Source organism: Fundulus heteroclitus, chromosome 16 (assembly GCF_011125445.2).
Source record: "Fundulus heteroclitus isolate FHET01 chromosome 16, MU-UCD_Fhet_4.1, whole genome shotgun sequence".
Lineage (NCBI taxonomy): Eukaryota > Metazoa > Chordata > Actinopteri > Cyprinodontiformes > Fundulidae > Fundulus > Fundulus heteroclitus.
Window position 1 is genome coordinate 21,868,570 of NC_046376.1, and position 15,237 is coordinate 21,883,806.

General features: G+C 42.3%; 1 protein-coding gene across 3 annotated transcripts in view; it reads left to right on the forward strand.

Annotated features, from left to right (window-relative positions):
* Positions 1–10,988: 10,988 nt before the first annotated feature.
* The window catches only part of tex2 (testis expressed 2), a 37,698-nt gene continuing 33,449 nt past the window's right edge, over positions 10,989–15,237 (forward strand). For 2 of the 3 annotated variants that reach the window (XM_036148071.1, XM_036148073.1), the window contains exon 1: positions 10,989–11,600. The gene's annotated coding sequence lies outside the window, so the exon portion shown is untranslated. Of the gene's footprint in view, positions 11,601–13,728; positions 13,797–15,237 lie in introns of all 3 variants that reach the window. The other variant, XM_036148072.1, reaches the window with a different exon arrangement.

Here is a 15,237-nt window from a genome sequence, read left to right on the forward strand (position 1 = left end):
CTCCCACTCCCCCACACCCCTCACACCCCTCACGTCTCACCCTTCCACACAGACAGCGACGCCACATTCATGTATTCATACGTTTCTGAGGCACAGCTCAAAAGGCTTGGTCTGCAGATGGCGACTGACGGGCCGCTGAGGGGTTAGGAGACAGCTAAGAGGTGTCAGGAGAGATTGAAGGACAGAAGGAAGAATTGGGTCATGGGTGTGAGACATCTGGTAACCGAAGATGCTGATTCATAAACTAGTGCTTCATGCCGGCCGGCACTTCAAACGGTTCGGGGCTCTTTTGGTGAGACGTTAATGAGTCCCTGAATTTTATAACATATACGGTAACAATCCCCAATTTAGAATAATTGAGCTGTAGAACCTATGTACATATGGGACTACTGTTTGATAAGACTGTTGCTTTTGCACATTTTACAAAAAAGGAATAAATTGGATATTCATACATTTTTAAAAGGCAAAGTCCACATCAAAACAAAACATTTTAATATTTTACTATAGACCATACTGATTGAGCAGAACACTCCATATCAACACTTTGTCCAGACAGAGAGATAAATATTATGCCTAGCATCATCATCTGTGTTAGTTGGTGTTATTGAATTGTTTTATTACTGAAAAGTACTTTATAAATAAACTTGCCTTGCCTAGTCCGTCTTGTTCCAGCGCATGTTGTGTTTTTTGACATCTGTGAACTAGTTGTGTAAAACGTCCCATTGCATCAAACGCACCAATCACCTCCTGTGTTTCGGGAGTCGAAGCGCATGCCCACTCGTATTTTTAGAGGTGTGTTCACACCAAAACGCGAATATGGCGAATGGAGCGAGTGATTTATATGCTGTCCCTATGTAAAAGCGCAATCAAGAGCGAATTAACGGTCAGCGATGCGAACGCTGCATTTCGAGCAATGCAAATGGAGCGAACTGGGCGAATAGAGCAAAGTGGAACTGCAAACGACGCAGTGGACAAAAGCAAAGCAAAATTTTGCTTGAGTTCAACAATCTGAACTTTTCTGTCAATTTGTGTTGCGTTAATGGTCCTCCTCATCCATTTATTTAAGCACAAAACATCTTTTTATATGTTACATATTTAAACAGTACAAAAAGGCTATATTTCTATCGCGCACAGATTGATTTACTGACCAAGACAGACAGAAAGGTGTTCTGCAGCGGGGATAGAACCCATTGCATTCAACACCATGACTTACTCTGTAAAATCCATGTCCACCGAAGCAAACTGAACAGACAAGAGGAACCGGCAAGCGGATAGACGCTCCTCCATCGCCTCATCTCGTGTTGAAGCGAGCTGGATGACATTTCCCCATGTTGTCCATGTGTTGTCAGCGCTAATTGTTTGCGAGAGACAGGCGAAATGTCAAGCGACCGACGCCAGATAATGAATGCAAAAACTTCCCCCTGGTCACATTGGGTGTGAACTTACGTTACATTAACGTCAGCCGTTAGCTCAAGCAATTTGTCGTGTAATGTGTTGTTAAAATGTATGAAAATAACATGACAACTACTCTCCTATACATTTTGTTTTTTGACGTTTTGCGGCATGCTGGAAGCCAATTAAATGCAGGGATATACGTTCTGAAAGCTGGCCCAGGGGAGGGGAGAGAAGCAGGGCAAAGAGCGCTGAGCCTCAAAAACACAGCTCAGTCGGACAGTTCAGAAACACGTTTGTGTGAGGCGAGGGGTATATGCGGACAGATATTTTAACCGGCTCACGCTGTCTGTAACGCAGCAGCAGGGCGGCCGGCTCTTGTTTGCGTGGCACGATAGCCAGGAAAGAGGTTCCTTAGAAAAAAAAGGCCCAAACAAGCGACTTCATATTAAAAAACAACAAGCCCTAAAAACTGCAGCAGGCAAAATGAACAATCAGAATCAGAATCAGACATACTTTAATAATCCCCGAGGGAAATTACTTTTGTTACATGCTACAGATATACACACATTTTTATATATATATTTACAAGCAATTTTAGATAAAACAAGGCCAAAGTCGCTTATAAAAAGGAGACTTGGTCGCACTGATTCCGCCTCCTGGGTTGCTGTTGTAGGCATACTCCACAAGTTTAACTGCACATATTGGATACAATTAGAGAAAATTTAGCTTTTTGTTCAACTAAAAAGCATTATTTTGTTTCATTTTTAAGTTATAAGGAATACCGTGGAGGGCCTCAAGAGCCACACGGAGTCTTTGGAGCAGCACTTTTTGGAGGTTTGGTTCAAAACAGCTGGAACTGTGAAGAATAAGACTGGACAAGTGAAGGTAGGAAATGAGCAGGGGAAACCAACTACATCAAATTGATGCATCTGAGGGTCAATAAGTCTCCATAACAATATTATAAACTATTTTCATGCCAACCAATTGTTAAGGATTGACACCAAGAAAGAATCAAGAATGAAAATGTATGGAGTTTGATAAGTGCTAATGGGGCTTTGAGTGAAACTGTGAACTTAAGTCAGATCAAACAATTAAACATCTCAGCAACAAACACTCCAGGTGGGTTCAGTGTAAAGCAGAGTATGAAAGGCACCTCCAGGCTCACTGTTAGGCACGGTGGACGATCTGTGATGCTGTGGGCATCCCTGGGAACCTGTTCCCAGGGTGAAGAACTCTGAAATGCCAGGAGATCCGATGGACTCTACTCGTAAACTGAAAATGGGTCACCATGGGGACTAATAGCAGGATACTGATCAAAAAAGGTTTGGATAAATAAACACAGATATGATGAAAGCGGCAGCTTGTGGTATCTAGAAAAAACGCTGCTAAAAGCGCCACCTGGTGTTTACTTAGCGCCACTGAAAAAGATGTGAACAGCAGAGATTTCACTAGCGCCACCTAGCATCAAGCATTTATAGGCTTTCTCAATATTTCAAAGACTTTTTTTTTCACTCAGAGATAAACTAGCACAGTACTGCTGTAATGTTCATAAATATACTGCCTAATAAAAAAACTCTGTTCTTGAGTACATAGATACGTATTACTTCCCCCTTTATATTACATTAAATGACCCCTTATTGTAATTGCACCCAAAAACAAAGGACTACTCTATGTAAGACGCTTTGAAAACACATTCAGTATAGGTAGCTAAATACACCCCATCTATTCAAACACGGTCACACACACACCACTAAATTAATGAATGGAATTATAAGGACAGCTAATTAAAAATTAGCATAAGAGTCATCATAAACTTACAGCCCAAAGAGCTATAAAATAATGACACAATTGATGAAGAATGAATACCCAGTTATGTAACAATTGCACGCAACTCATTCAAGGTCCATTCAAAGCACATCTTGCTGCGGGAAATAAGCTGTGCCTGAGTCTGTTGGACCGAGCTTTCTCCACTGCTCCCTGGAGCACAGCAGGTTGAACAGCCTGGACCCGGATGAGTGCTGCCATTGATGACGGCAGAGCCTGCTGAGGTACCGGGTGTAAGCGGTCCATTCCAGGGACGGGACAGAACACCAGAGGATTCTCTGTGCTGCATTTCTTACTCTCTGCAGAGGATGCACCAGAACAACAGAGGCTGTTCATTTAGTACATGTCTCTTTAGGAGAATGGAGACATAGATGCGTTTTAAATCCTTTTTTTTACTGGGATTTCTCTGGGTGAGATGTGCGGGCAGCTTTTACAAAATGTGGGGTTAAGTCGATAGTGTGCCATTTAAAATCAACGACACGCTTGTTTTTTGTCTGTGTTTAAAGGTGAGATTAACTACATCAGCCCAACTATGGCAATATCATCTGCAGATGTTATTGAATGAATATAAAGACGCGCTTTAAAGTCCTTCATCCAGGCGCAAATGTTGGTGAAGCAACCAAGGATAAACTGATTGCTGATTGGTGTGTTTGGAAGGATTGTTTAAAAAGCATTCTCGCATAGTTCCCACACATAAACAGAAGTATATAAATATATATATATATTCTGAGTGCAGCTGACGTGCGATTCTGCAGCATTTTTTGGTTTCTGTCAAGTACTTACATTGTCAATCTGTCTCTTTATTTTTCCCATCTGTGGTAAATAATTTGTGTTAAATTAATTGTCTTCATGTTGGAGGTTGACTGCTGTTGCAGCAACCATAAGGAGTTTTCTGGTTGTTCTTTCAACCCGCTTCACGAGTGTCCTAGGTGGTTAGAGCAGCTGGTACCCGGTACGATCCCCACTGTCTGCCACTATGGGTCCCTGAGCAAGCCCCCTAACACCAGATTGCTCCTGAGCGCTGTAAAAAGAGCTGCCCACTGTTTTCTAAAGGATCATTTCAATGAACAATAAAGATTTCTTTCATTCTTTAAACTTCACCCATTTTTATATGAAGATCTTGCCAATTTCACTATAAAACAAATACAACCTCGTGAGCAGACTTTGCTCCCCTTTGGTTCAAACAGAAGTACCATGGAGATCCATTTGAGTAATCTGGCTTTCTAAAACCATCTGAATGGTGCACTAAATGAAATGACTCGATTCTGGTGTGCTGGAGCCGAAGCACATCTAAGTAGCACATGCTCTTCTCCTCTAATATTATTTTATAGTTGCCACATCTGACATTTTGCATGGAAAAGGGGCAAACACAGGATTTCTGTCCACACAAGTAGCCAGAAAACATTCCTGCCTGGGCTGTGCCACACAGAAGGTCTTGGTGTTGGACCTTAGACGTAATGGCCGTACTAAAAATGTTATTTGGAGCAAAGCTATCTCCTGCAGGGAGCTATTTTAGTGGCTGTACTGATTTTTGTAGATCTGACACCAATACCGTTAATTATCCACTTTCTATCCCTGGTTGCAGGTTGACATGAGGGCTGGAGTCTATAACCAGCAGGTAAAAAATGAGAGGTGGGATACACCCTGGACAACAATCAAGTACATTTTTAAGCAATTCAGAGACACACTTCACACATGAGGACAATTCTGAGAGGCCATTTCTCCTAATATCTATGCTTTGGACGGCGGTAGGAAAAAAAAACCTGTGCATGCAGACGGAAAACATGCCATTCCATGAAGCTGGGAGTCAAACACAAAACCTCTTTGCTGCAGAGGAACATTTCTGACAAGTGTGTTCTGCTTAGCCGTGCATCAAGACATCATGTTGCATAACATGCATTTTACTTTGAAGTTACCTCTTGGACAACCATGAAGCAATTTTTTTTTTAACTTTCACAAGATATTAAACTTACTTTACAAAAAATATGAATTCATTCTACATAACTTCCAAGAATATCTGTCAAACAGCGAAGATCAATCAGAGAGATCTTTAATTTTCCTCATTTGTGTAAAGGTTTTCAAAATTATTTACATACATCTTTAGTTTTGAGAACTTTTCTTGTATGTTTTTGTAGAAATAAAGTTAGAATATGAAGAAGGAGACACCAAAGGTTCCCAAACAAATTTTATTTCTTTAGTGCATTTCAAATCTTTCATCCACTTTTGTTTGAAATAAATAAATAAGTGAAAACATATTACGATGAGACTGTGCCCGTCACTTCAATTAAATTAACTATTGTATTTTTTCACATTTGTTTCCTTTGCTGTGGCTTAACAGACAATTGTCATGGAAAATAAAATAAAAAATAATGTGAAAATTATTTTTGATAAAATTCAAAGGTTTGGACTCACCTTCTCATTTAATGGTTTGCCTTTATTTTTAATCACTACCTCTGGAAACTCCTTCAAGACAGCTGGAAAACCACTTCAGATGCCTAGCCTTCTAAAGCTCATCGAGAGAAGGTTTTGAAAAAGCTAAAATATACAAAATCGTTTGAGTTATTTCGCAATTTTGTGTTTGATACATAATTCTATACACGTGTGATACATAAGGAAAAGCCTTTGAATGATAAGTCCAAACCTTTGACTGGTAATGTAATTAAGTGTGAGCTAGGTGTGCTACAGGAAGCACGCTGTTGATGCCCGTCATCGTGGTGAAAAGCCCACTGAGGCCTCAAACAGTCAAACTCACTGTATGACTGTGTTTTGATCACAAACATGTACATGTGAATTATTTCAGCTCCCAGAACAATCTTTTAACTCTTCGCTTGCCTCACAAAACAGCTTAGGCTTCAGAGAGCGAGAGAGAGAGAGAGAGAGAGAGAGGTGGCGGGGGCAGAGAAAAGGAGAGAAATAAAGGGGGATGTCTGGGGGACTTCAATAGCCTCTCTGTGTCCATCTAATATGGAGCGCTAGCATGCTGGGAGTTGGCCCTCTCCTTTCAGACAGACCCCAAACTCATAAAGACGTCCTCTATGGCCCCCAACCTGAAACCCACCCACCGAACCCCTCACTGGTCCAGGCCTCTTCCATGGGAACTCGCAATCTGCAACGTAATCCCAGTTTGGCCCCTGGAGAAGCCTTTCCAAACAAACCATGTGAGTCCTTATACCCAGGGCTTCACAAGTGGCTCCTGGCTAGGCCGGAGCTCCACCGCCGACAACAACTTGGCCCTCCTTCTTTCTTTTTTCCCCTCATTCTTTCGCTCTCTATCTTTCCACGGACGGACAACAAAGGAAAGAGATCCCCTTCTAATTGCTTCTAAGATTGAAAAGCTGAGAGGGTCGGTGGGTGGCTGCGGAGGGAAATGAAGCAGGGCCTCAGGAGGCAGCGGGGGGACCCGTCAGTCTGGCCTTGCCTGTTCTGGTTGTGAGGTAACTGGGATAAAGGAGCTGGAGCGGCGAGCGCATCCACTGCAGAGCTGAGCGAAGTGGATCAGAGCGGGCCTGGCTTTACAGCTCCGGCCAAACTGGGTACTGTGTGAGCGTGGAAGAGCAGCAGCTCTGCTGGAGGCCTTCTCCATACACGGGAAAGGACGTCTGGTCTTTACGACTAGGATTCAGAGAGCCACAGCACACTGTTCAAGCCAAGCACGGATAGCTGACAGCAAGAGGACACAAAGTGGAGTTTTGATAGCCGGCTAAACATTCGGCCGCTCGTGAACAGACGATGAAAACGTGTGAACACACAGCTGGGTGGTCCGTGACCTTTGGATCTGTTGCCATGACATGCAGAGTCGCTAATAACATTCCCTCTCACACTCAAGACAAATACTTTGATCTCCACAGAGAGCGCTTCCGTGAATTCAAGCCTCCATGTCTTACCCCTCCATCATCCAGCGGCAGCTCCATCGTAGTCTAGCAGAGGTGATCCTGACAGAACCCCGAGATGAGAAAAAGCACAGAAGAAGCTTTTTATAATCCCTAGAACAAGGAACATTATCTTTATTCCGTGCAGTGTAGTACAGTGCCCTGCCAAAGTATTCACAAAATGTATTTCCATGGTACAACCACATACTCCAATGCATCGTATCGCAAAAAGTGTGGCATACATGATAGATAGATAGATAGATAGATAGATAGATAGATAGATAGATAGATAGATAGATAGATAGATAGATAGATAGATAGATAGATAGATAGATAGATAGATAGATAGATAGATAGATAGATAGATAGATAGATAGATAGATAGATAGATAGGAAAGAAATTTTATACATAGATTTTATTACAGACTCAAGGTCCAAATTACAAAAACGAATAGAAGAATAAAAAGTACAATAAAAAAATACTCCTAGCCGTTCATACTATGTGTATTTCACCCACTGTGAGATAGGACTTTTTGCAGTCTATTGGGGAATGCCTCCATCCGTTTTTTTTTCTTCACATTGAGACACTAAATCTTTGCACATCCTTCTTTGCAAAATGGCTCAAATTAAGTCAGACTTAATTTAGGGAATCTGTGAACATCACATTTCAAATCATTGCCACAGACTCTCAGTTGAATTTAGGTCTGGACATTGAAGCTCATGATAACGGTTTGCTCCAATCTGCTTCTTGGTAGCTTTGGCAGTGGGTTAAAAGTTGTTGACCTCTGCCTCAGTTTCAAGTCTTTTGCAGCCTTTAACAGGTTCTCTTCCAGGATTGCCCTGTTTTCAGCTCCACTGAGCAGCTACCATCGCCCTGCAGAAGAAAAAGCGCCGCCGAGCATGAGGCTGCCACCACCATGTTTCACAGAGTGTGCATGTGCCATGTTAGTTTTCCACTAAAAGTTACAAAATATTCAGTTTTAGTGTTGTCTGAACAGCGCCCTCTTCCACACGTTGGCTGTGCTCCGTTCAGGTCTTGCAGCAATCAGCAAACCTGATTTCTCACGCTGCTCTTTCAACAAAGGATTTCTCGTTGCCCTTCTTTCATACCGGCCGGTCCATTCCTCACCATTTGTGCTGATATATCACATAAAATGCCCATGAAGCACATTGAGGTTTGCGGTTATAAGGCAGCAAAACGCGAACAGATTCAAGGGGCATCAATACTTTTTGCAAGGCCGTGCATCCGGATAAAGCTGAAGTTCTAAGGTTGATTATAAAAGTGCCCCCTCCTCTACATGTGTAGTGACACAAGATCCAAAGGATTTTTTTTGCCTTTCTAGCTCCCAGAAGTTCCCTCAGTCTCCCCTTCCTGACCTCCTTTCATCCCTTCATCCCTTCGCCTTTCTTCTTTTTTATACAAATCAGCCACTCAATGTCATGCACATGTTTTACTGCTATTTGAACTCTGCCAGCGAACTTCAAACAGCCTTCAAAGTGAGCTGAGTTTTTTTTTTAACCCCCACTCCCCCCCATCCACTCCCCATCACTGCCTATTTTTTTTTTTTTTTGAGAGAATACACAGCCATGCTTCCAAGTACACCTGATGAGAAGGTCGAGAGATGGGGGATTATGATATTTAAATGAGGCTTTGTTATCATGGCTGACGTTCGTTCGTTATAAAGCCGAACGGGAGAAGCGCTAACATGAAAAGGTGGCAACCGGCCCCCCTCCTCTTCCTTTTTTAGCATAACCTCCTCTCTGAAACTCATTGGCCTACCTAAGCCCCTTCTCTCCATTTAGATCAAAAGGTTACACACAACAAAGGAAGAACTGTGTGGGGAAGAGAACGCACGTCGGGCTCGCTAAAATCTACTTTTACACCGTCAAGACGGCTGACTGGTCGGCCGGCCTAAAATGCATCAAACGCAAAAAAAGTGAAATCTAAAACTGTCCTGATGAGGGCTGTCGATTTGTCTCTTGTACAGTTGGAGCGGGATACAATACCCCATCTCTTCAGACGGCTAACTTTATGCTCAGACACACGCATACATTTTAAAACACACACTAACAACACTTCCCCAGCGTGTATACAGTTTTGCTCAAAGAGGCAGGGTGGAGGTCTGTGTTGCTTTTCCAGCTGTTAGCCCGGCCCAGCGTCTTCAGTGTGGCGCAGGAGTAGTGGGTTTTATGAACTTCATAAAAGGATGGTTATTAGAGCAGCTGAGAGCAGATTGGCCATGTGGCCTTTGAGCTCAACCGTAGGGGGTCCCGAGCGCTTTGATGTGTAACAAACTGTTAAATAATCTCTGAGAGCTAGAAGCAGCTACTGGAACCGTACAAAAGGCCACACTGCTGGTATATAAGTGATAATAGACTTCATTTTTTAAAAACCCTCTACTGCAGTGATCCAGCGCTAATTGTTTTAATATTTTAGCCGTATTTGTATCTACAAAGTAGAAAGATTAAGATATGGGGAATAAAGGATCACTTTTTATGGGTTATAGAGAGCCTGCTAAAGGTGAAGTCCTAAAAGTAACTTAATTTAGGGCCCACCCGCAGGTAAAAACCCACCACAACACCACTGAGCTCCCTTCTATATCATCTATGCTTGATCTTGTTGTTATTTAATTATTTACCAAGCATGTTTGATGTTGCATACACAGAGAGAAAAAAAAAAGCCAACAACTCGCTGAACTATTTGCTAATATTTCATGGCGGTTTCACGTGCATTTTAATATTTAATAAGCTGGAGAAATTATTGAATTGGCTTCAAAATACAAAATAAAGCTGTCCAACTCTCACGGCTAAGGGCTGCTGCTCTTAAGCTTCAGTCAGTCAGTCAGTCAGTCAGTCAGTCAGTCAGTCAGGAAGGAAGGAAGGAAGGAAGGAAGGAAGGAAGGAAGGAAGAGCTTTTAGAAAATGGTAATAAATGGTACTAAGTCAGGAAATACCAATATTCTTCCATACTCCATAGACCTGAAAGACACTTAGATCAAATTCTATACTTTTCCAGGTTGAAGCCCACAAGAACCATAAACTGGTGCAGCTGTTAACAAGTCCTGTATGGATTTAGATGTCCCTGGCTTAAAGGAGGCTGAACTAATGCCAGATTTTAGGCTATATATATATATATATATATATATATATATATATATATATATATATATATATATATATATATATATATATATCCATCCATTTTCTGACCCGCTTAATCCCTCATGGGGTCGCAGGGGTTGCTGGTACCTATCTCCAGCATTCATATATATATATATATATATATATATATATATATATATATATATATATATATATATATATATATATATATATATCAGCTACAACCTTATAAAACAAAAAATCCTGTTAATTTAATAATGTAACTGCTCGTTGTGATGCAATAGTAACAGTTTTGAGTTACTTCATGGTTCATTGTTTATATTAAAAAGATAAAATCATGTTAAATTAATTTGCTTTTGAGTAAATGTTGACTTTAATTGCAATCAGTGTTTTTTGTGCTTCGTGGTAAAGGGATCTAAATCGTTTGGTAATTTTTGGGGGACGTTAAACTAAGAAATGGAGCATTTCTCCAGTGTGACCAGTAGGTGTCTCCCTACACCATCCCTGCATTTGACTGAACTGCTCTCATGTTGATGCTAAAAAAACAGGCTGTTGATGCATCGATCCATTTGATTTAGTTTGGAAATGTGCTTATAAAATATCAGAAAACTCGAATATTTCTGCGTTTTAAGATTAGTCAGATAAAAGCGTGGCGGCCATAGAGAAATTAGAGCTGACGTCCTTCGTTTCAGGTCAAATTCAGGTAGACGTTTCCTCTTTATCCCGGCAGATGGCGCCCGTTCCAAGCAAATTTAATCAGATTAAAAGGACCCAAACTTGAGAACAGCTCCCGTCTGTCAGCCAGTAATTCTTTCAGCTGACCAGAGGAAAACGAAAGCTTGTATTTATTTCACAAATGTTGCATTTAAATTGTATTTAAATTGCGATTTTTGTTCCCCCTTTCCGAATTTGACAGTCTCATTTTCAAGACACAATAAGGTAGTTTTATTGTATTTTTTATATTGCTGCGGAGGGAAATCCGCGCCTTACCGGCACGCTGCAAAGCCGTGACGCAAACCACGCTCCGCTGCTGCAACACAATAAAATATGAATCGCCAGTGCGTCGACGGTCGGACCGCTCCGTGAGGATCATTCAAGGAAGGTGAGGAGGGGGGAGTGGCGCCGACTAACCCACCCGTTTTTACCAAAACAATACACGCCCATGGCCCGTGCGTGCGGGGCGTTTCGTCAAGCCGGAACCAGGAGCCAGGTGTGATCCGCCTGTCCTCGGCAGCTCGGCGCCCTCCGTCTCCTCTTCTCCTCTGCAGGGTGCAGGGGGAGAAGAAGGCGCTCCGAGCAGGGGGGGAGACTCTCATCGCGTTACGCAGATTCGGAGCCTCAGTGCAGAGCGAGCCAGCGGTCTGGGGATGGGGATGCGATAACTGTGAGGTAAGAGCGATCACACGCAGAGCCCAAAAATAGGTGGACGAATGGGCGGATGGAGCAAGTGGACCTTTAAAATATACCCGTATAATAAAGAGGGAGAAGTCAAAAGGGATGTTGCCCTCGTTTTTTTGCACCAGCCTCCCTGTTCCTGGATGCTACAGGGCTGTCCAGCATTATGACATATATGTCTATGCCTGCACAGTGTATGGATTGTCTTCAGGCTTTGTGCTCTGGGGGGGTTGAATAATTCACGGCTGCCACGAAGAATGGGTTTATTCTTAGTGGTACTGGTGAACCCGGGGAGATTCTCATTATCCCTGCAGCCCACCGTGAGCTGCACAGGTCGGTGAGGGCTGCTGATGCTGCTGCTCTGTCCTCTCCCCTCCTCCGGGGTCCCCTGTGAGCAGCAGGCCACAGAATCACAGCACAGACAGATCGCTCCTAAAGGACTTCTTCCACAAGTGTGGAAAAATGTTAGAATGCTAGACACAGGGTATGACCCTCAGTCAAATTATATGAATATAAATCTAGACCATCTGTCTCATCTAAAAGAAAATCTGTTCAGCAGCTTGTAAGAGATTCTTTCATGCATTTACCTCCATCAGTCTTGCCATTAACTCTGACTGGTCTTCCAGACCTGCCAAAGATAGGCATCTCCACTTTATGATGCAGCCACCACTTTTCACTGAGGGGATAGTGTTTTTTTTTTTTCTTTTCTGGGTGACAAGTACCTGTTGTTTGTGTGCGTGTGTTTGTGTTTGTGTCACAGAGCATTTTCACGTGGGTTTCTTTGAGTTGAGGAATAAGTTCCTGATGTCCATTGGGATTTGAATCTTCCTTTTCATGTGAAATACTTTATAAAAAAAAAAACTTGAAATGGATCAATTGTTGTTTTGGGTCAAAAATACGTAATTGACCCTCCTCCTCTTCCAACGTTTCAGAGCATTGCTTGTCTTGTCTGTTGCTCAATGCTTCATCAAGAATCAAAAATCAATCAAGAATCGAGAAGCTTTGTTTGTCAACATGTGTTACCGTGGTGAGATTCCTTTCAGGACACACTCTGGCTTAGAGACACACAGCAAGCAACAGGCAATAAACAATGTGTACAGTATTTCTTTTTTTCCAACGTTAGAGCATGTGAGAGATAAAAAAAAAAGAGAGAAAAGTTTGTGTCAGAGTCTGAGGGCTCTGACATCAGTCCTTAATGAGGTAGTAAGGTACCCTCATATCTAGATAGAAGTTCAAACTTTATATCCTTTGGGTAATCACGAACCAGTTAGTAAAAAGCAGGGTGTCTTTTTTTATTGTTTTAGACCTGGAAAGCCTGTTACAGTGGGTGCAGTGTCTGAAGGGATTAAGCTCAAACATAATTGGATATATGCAACAAGAGAACAACAGCTAGGCAATCCGTGAACATGCCTCGAAAAACCTAGAAATAAAGGACCTGGAGTGGCCTAGTCAAAGTCTGGGCTTGAATCCAAATTGAGATGCTGGGTCATGATCTCAAACTGGCTTTTCGTGTTAAAAACCTTCCAACGTGGCTGAATTAAAAAATAGATATATCATCACAATACAAATATTCTCTCTAGTAGCTACTCTGAACTTTGTTAATAATGTCCTCCAGACACACAATAAAGCTACACTCCACAGGATTAGTTTGTAAATATAACATTAGGTTCTAATCTTTCCTTTTTTATTTTCCTTCCAAGAAGTCAGACTTTTTTTTGGTAATCTTTTAAAGTAGATCTTTAGACACATTGTTTGTTCAAGGCTTTGCTGAAACTTGATCAGAGATATTTTTTTTGGGGGGGGGGGGGGGTAAACAGAAGCTACATCCCAGAGGGAGAGCGCAGGCAACGTGTGCCCGGTGACACCCACGATTAGACGCGCTGTAGCGCTCATTGTTTCAGATCCAAACCTCTTTTTTTTTTTTAATCCCCTTGAAAGCAAACGAAGATTGAGAGTAATTACAGCTACAGCTATCTCAGCCAGTTGGATAACAATGCAACTAATGCATTTTAATTATGCGATTTCCTGCCCTCGAGCAGCAAACTTAGCAGATTATCTGTCTTTTTTTTGTTTGTTGTTGTTTTTTTTGTTCTCTGTATGTGCCGGCTCGTTCCCACCCCAGATCCATGGCCCCTGCTGTCAGCGCAGATTGCGTCTCGAGAGGAGAGTGAATGCCGCTGAAACGTCAAGGTAAAAGACGAGACCGCTCTCGTGCTTCCCTCCTTTGACCTTGTGCGTACTTGTTGTTGGGTGATGCTGCTGGATCTGATCCACGGCCTTGAGCAGCTCCTCCCCGCTCTACCTTTTTTCCTCACGTTAATCCCCCTCGTCTGAACTTCTCCGTTGTCGGAGTTGACGGAAAAAGAGCGTTTCCTGTATTTAACGAGATAAACTGCTGTGAGGGTAGAAACAAACAGTGGCAGCTGGACACCCGTGAATGACCTATTGTTGCTCGTTGAAAAATGGGCCTCGACGAATGGCAGATTGCGGCGCCTGTAACCCAGGAGATTCTGGGAAATGTGTTCCCGTTAAACCCAGAGAGTGAAAAAAGCAGCTCAGGCCGCGCAGGGTACGGCGAAGCTGTTTTGGTCGTGCCCGTGTTTATGCCGTGTCTCTGTTTACATGCTTGTGTGACGCGGGCTGCGAGAGGTTTCATCTTTAACCGCGGCCCATATGCCGTTCAAATCATCCTCGGGGTGTTTGGCAAGCTGTCTCTTACTCAGCAGTCGGCCCTGTGCTTCGTTCCGCCGCATCGTTAGAGCCCCGTGTCAGGGCTGGAATAGTTCATGTTTGATGTTGAATATGTTAGGTTTTAAATGAGCTAGACCGGAAGAGAGAGAAAGGAAAGTGGAAAGGAGATGGTTTTGGTTTTTCAGCAGATGTTGCAGGTTGTGAAATACGGCTTTTTCTCTGACAAAAAAAAAAGTCCATTGGTGTAGGCTTATATCTCTGTTTGACTGTAGCCCATCGTGGACGAATATATAGGAAATGAAAACTGTTGAAAACTAACAAATAGATGTGCATTTTCCTTATTTACCTGTCATGCTCCTTAGACCTTTACACATTTTGCTACATCACACATCACCACAAGCTTTATGTTGAATAAACGTACCTGTTAATTTAATATAACAGAAACTCTGCAACCTCTGCCTCCGTTTTGAAGCCCCGTTTCCTCATGAATTGTCTACACCTGGTAAAAGCTACACTAATCACAGACTCTGGGTTTTCTCCCGGTTTTTACTTTATTTTCGTTTCTTGGTTACTTTCTCTTCACTCTCGCTGGTCAAAGAGTATGGATGATCCTCCATTTCAACACAAAATGGCAAATAGAATGATCTACAGTCATCTTTGCTTGTTTTATACTCCTCCACCACCAACCACCAACAACACGTTCTCATATACAGGTAAAACACGTTAGGCTAACAACTTGCCTTTCGGCAACAATAATCAAAAATGTCGTGGCCATTGGGTGCACCGCCACCTATATATTTATAAACTACTAAATCTAAGCTATGAGAACGCTTTCATGTTTGATGTGATTGTTACTAGACCTTGGCAGAATATGTATTTATTGAAGCAAAACTTGAGTTTTGCTAATGAAAAGCTAAATTAGTTACACACGTTCCCTTTT